We start from the raw sequence: 5,526 nt of genomic DNA on the forward strand, positions 1-5,526 counted from the left end.
TTCACTATTTGATAACTCTGCGGTCCATGGGGAGAGCATGCCTTTCAGGGGGAGGGCATGGTGTGTTGGGATTTCTTGGCCCAGTCCAGCATAGATATCACCCATGAATGATCCCAGGGGACAGAACAGCCATAGCCACAACCAGCTGGGCTGATTACCCAGCTCAGACCCCCAGGCTCCCCATCCCATCAGTGCCTGATCTAAGGTAGGCCCACAGTGCTACTTCCTGTCTCCAATGCATCCCACCCTTTTAAGCCCCTCTTAGGGGTCCCCCAGTCAGAGAAATCCCTGCTTGCTGCCCACCAGGATTCCAGGCCAGTATATGCCCAGAGGAGGAAAGGATGGATTGGCTCAGGAAAGGAGAGCCTTGGGGTCTGAGTGTGGAAGGGACCAAGTCCAGAAAGCTGCTTTTTCTCTTTCTCTCCAATAATCACTCACAAGCTTGGTTCATTTTTTAGACAAAAATTTGCTTCCTCTACCATTTCCTTACAATTTAATCACATATATGTGGTCAAGGGAGGACATATAGTGGTTTGGTAATAGCACCATCAATTTCAATGAATGGTGAAGAATTGGAACAAAGTCCTGAGATCTCAAGGGTCTTTGAATGTAGTCAAGTCAGGGACTTTTGTCTACACTGGGCATGTGTTCACACCTCATTGTGATAGAAAGTGTCCAAAACCCTTAATAGAGTGTCTGTCAGGCTCTAGGGTTTGTCCATTAAAGTCATTGACCATTTTCTTCTGGCTGATCCTACACTTTTACATCTTCTCTCACGTTCTCACGTTCTTATAGTTTCCCCAAAGGGTACAATGTCATCAACACATACATCAAAGTTAGGTCTCTAGGTCACTGTTCTGTCAGTTTTTGAAGGTGATGCCTGTCCTCCTGGAGACTGCATCACGTGTGTAAACAAGGAGAATAGAGATGGACAGATTCTGATAAAGAAGTCTTTACCTTTCCCTCTTCTGCCAGAGGAATCTGGTAATAACTAAAAGGAATGAATGGACACAAAAATGCTTATTAGATGTTTACTCTACTACCACCATGACGAGGAGAAGATATCCAGGTGGAAAATGAAGGCAGTCCTGTTCTGCAGGAGCTCACCTTTTCCTGCAGGATTTCAGCTGCAGGTGAGATGGAAAGGTCCCATAGTCCTCAGGGGGCAGCAGCAAAGCAGATGATCATGCTTCTTTACCTCCCCTTGTACTGATAAAAATATCATCACTTTGTGGAGGTCTCCATTTCACAGAGCTGAAGCCTTTGGGGGTGAGAACCTTCTTTTCTGGGCCTTCCTAAGTTGTGACGGCAGCATCTGCAGGACCACCTGTCAGGCTCCGTCTCCACCAGGCTGTGTCTTGGATTTGTGACACCGGACCTTTGGCTGGGAGCGTTGCTGTTCCTTTAGCTCTGGGTTCAAACTTCCTGACCATTGTCCCCATGATCCTGGAGGAGATACTGGTCAAGGTGCTGGTTGTCCTCTGACCTGCTTGGCCCTTGGTGCCTCCCTGTCTTTCCCTTTGGGGTTGGTGTTTGTAGCTTCTACTCGGTTGGCTCTTCTGAGCTGTGGGGAGCAGCTTGTTAGCTGGTGAGGATGGCTAAGCCTATTTCACAAGTGTTCCTCCCATGGATGATGGCTGTGATGACTGAGCCATAGGAGCCCTGTTGTGAGGGATGTCGCTACTCACTTGTCCCTTGCAGTTGTCATTCTCTTGGTGGTAGTTGGTGAGCAGTTGCTGCTGGTGATGTGGAGGAAAGTGGGTAATTTTTTAAAAATGGTCTGTCCCCCTGAGGATGGCTGTGGATACTTCCCTGAAAGTAGGTGGGGTGGTTCATGAAGCTCTGTTGTTCCCAAAGTGCCTCTGTTCAAGGTCCTCTGACCTCTCCTTTAGAGGCTGTGGGGAGATGGTGCTCAGTGCAGTGGCAGTGCTTGGACTTGCCTCTCTCTCAGGTGTTCTGGGGGCTTAAAATTCCAAGGAAAAAACTCATGAATTAATAAATTATTAAGCATAAATTGATTCTTGGCATGATACATTCCTCCACTCTAGTACATTTGTTCAAGGTGCAATAGTTCCAAGGGATGGCGAAGAGGAAAGTTACTTGACCCTTAAAAAATGCATCTAGGTCGGCAAAATTTAGGAAAAGAGTAGTTATGAGAAGTTAAATTGATAATTTTGATTATTTTAAATAGTCAAATAATTTAAATATTCAGATTATTTTGAATAAGATTTTTAATTTTATTTTTTTTTGCGCAAGTGAAGCATCATCAATGCAACTTGTGGTGGAACAGTGGAATAGATTAGGTACACAAAACACAACAGCCAATTGCTATAGTAATCTAATTTTTGATAAATTCAAAGACTCCAGCTTCTGGGGTAAGAATTCACTATTTAACAAAAACTGCTGGGAAAATTGGAGAAGAGTATGGCAGAAACTAGGCATAGACCAACATCTTACACCAAATACCAAGATAAAGTCAAAATGTATACACAGTTTCCATATAGAGAATGATACTATAAGCAAACTAGGAGAGCAAAGAATTGTTTAGCTGTCACATTTATGGAGAACAGAAGAATTTATGACCAAACAAGAGACAGGGAACACTATAAAATACAAAATGGATAATTTTGCTTACATTAAATTGAAAAAGGTTTTACACAAACAAAACCACCACCATCAAGATTAGAAGAGAAGCTTGTTGAGCCAGTGTCTCTCAGAAAGGCCTTATTCTATAATATATAGAGAAATGTGTCAAATTTGCAAGAATAGAAATTATTTCCCCATAGAGCAATGGTCAAAGGAGATGGACAGGTGCGTTGTAGAGGAAAAAAATGAAGTTATCCATAGTCCATACGAAAAAATGCTCTATATCACTATTGATTAGAGAAATACAAATCTAAAGAACTCTGAAGTATCACATCACACCTATCAGATTTGCTAACATGACAAAACAGGAAAATGATAAACATTAGAGAAGGTGTGGGAAAATTGGAACACTAATGCATTGTAGGTGGAGTTACGAGCTGATCCAACCATTCTGGAGAGCAATATGGAGCTATGGCCAAAGGATTATAAAACTGTGTACCCTTTGACCCAGCAATCCCAACTCTAGGCATGTACCCCAAAGAGTTCATAGAAATGGATAAAAGACCCACATGTACAACAATATTTATAGCAGCTCTTGTGGTGGCCAAGAATTATAAATTGAGGGGATGCCCATCAGTTGGGGAATGATTGAACAGAGTGGAACGGAATATAATTGTGCTATAAGAAATGATGAGCATGTGGACTTCAGAAAAACATGGAAAGACACAAACAGATGCTGAGTGAAGTGAGTGGAACATTGTTCAAAATAACAGCAGCATTATGTGATGGCTAACTTTGATAGACTTATCTTTTATTAGCAATGCAAGGATGTAATGCAACTCCTAAAGATTCACAATGCAAAATGCTATCTGCATCCAGACAAAGAGATTTGGAGTTTGAATGCAGATGGAAGCACAGTATTTGATCTTTTTTGTTGTTGTTTTCTTTTGTTTCTTCTTTCTTGTGGTTCTTCCCATTGGTTCGAATTCTTCTTTACAACATGACTAATGTGAAAATGTTTAATATTAATGTATATGTAAGCCTATGTAAGATTGTATGCTATACCTTGAGATTGCCGGAGGGAAAGGAGGGGGAGAAAATTTTAAATTCAAAACCTTATGGAAGTGAATATTGAAAACTAAAAAAAATAAGTTAATTAATTTTAAAAGAAAACAGAAATGCTGGTTACTGGGCTCTGGAGAGGCCTCTGATTTGGTCACCAACCTGGTCCAGTGGGATAAATCTGTTCCATTGAATCTCAGAAACTGAAGGGGTTCCCCAAGTTTGTAGGCTCACTATACAATCCATTATGATCATCAACTTGTCAGGGAGGACAACAGAGCATTGATCTCTTCTTTATGATCTGGTAGCACAAGACGGCAAAATGCTGTGGAACAAAATGAAGAGCCAGCCCATTTTCTCCTGCTGGAAAGACTTCAAGTGTAGATAGTCCTGTCCAAAGTGGGCAAACTGTGAGGGCAGAAGAAATAGGCTGAAGAAATGGGCATTCTCATTATACACTGACACTATTTTATTTCACTTTTTAGACCAGAGTGCTTAGATTTATTCCTTTTTCGAATAATACTTATTTTTCTCAATTATATGCAAAAACAATTTTAACATTCATTTTTTAAACTTCTGAGTTCCAAATTCTCTCTCTTTCTCTTCCCTCTCTCTGAAATGGCAAGCGATTTGATTATATATATATATATATATATATATATATATATATATATATATATATGTATAAAAGAAATCATGCAAAACATATTTCTATATTAGTCATGTTATGAAAGAAAACCCAGACCAAACCAAACAAAAAAACACACACAAAAATAAAATGTAAATAGTTTGATTTCATCTGCATTCAGACTCCATCTACTTTTCCTCTGGAGTTAGATAGTATTTCTCATTATAAGTCCTTTCAGATTCTCTTGTATCACTGTACTGCTGGGAATAGCTACTTCATTCAGAGTTGATTGTATGTTATTGTTGTTATTGGGTGCAATGTTCTCTTGGTTCTGCTCACTTCACTTTGCATCAGCTCGTGTAAGTCTTTCCAGGTTTTTTCTGAAATAATCCTGCTTAACATTTCTTATAGCAAAATAGTATTCCATCACAACCATATGCCATAGGTTGTTTAGCTATGCCCCAATTCGTGGTCATCCCCTCAAATGCCAGTTATTTGCCAGCACAAAAAGACCTGCTATAAATTGTCTTCTACATATAGGTTTTTCACCCTTTCTTTTCCTTTCCTTTGATCACTTTGAGATATAGATCTAGTAGTAGTATTGCTGGGTCAAAGGGTATGCATAATTTTCTAGCATTTTGGTCAGAGTTCCACATTGTTCTCCAAAATGATTGGATCAGTTCACAACTCCCCCAACAGTGTATTGGTGTCCCAGTTTTCCTATGTTATCTCTAATATTTATATATTTTTTCCTGTTCTGTCATATTAGCCAATCTGATAGATGTGAGGGTATAAAGCCACACACAGGCAGCTCTCCTGAGGACTGCTACTGTGAATAACTTTTAAGTTTCTGATCACATAGTATAATGAACTCTCTATTTATTCAACAACAGAACACTCACAGATTCACATTCACAATGATATAACACAACTTATTACTAAAGTGGCCACATAGTCTTAAACAAAAGATATCAGTCAGTAAGTCCTTAACTCTATCATTCTTAAGGGGCAATCATCCTTAAGTGGTACAAAGTACAAAGCACAAAGGTCTCCCACCCCTGGGTGTCATTGTCTTGATGTCCTCAGCCAGCCTAAGTACCTAAGTAAAGGTCCTTTCATCTTGAGGGGAGACTGACTTCCAGACTCTGAGGTTCTTCTTCTGTGATCAGGTCCTCTCTGAATTCACCCAGCTGTCACCTGGATTCACAGGGAGGCAGCTCCCAGCTCCTGCTCCAGCTACACGAATTAAG

The sequence above is a fragment of the Petaurus breviceps genome, unplaced genomic scaffold (genome assembly GCF_028583685.1).
Source record: "Petaurus breviceps papuanus isolate PSGF00001 unplaced genomic scaffold, PetGlider_PUasm1.0 569, whole genome shotgun sequence".
NCBI classification, from domain to species: Eukaryota; Metazoa; Chordata; class Mammalia; order Diprotodontia; family Petauridae; genus Petaurus; species Petaurus breviceps.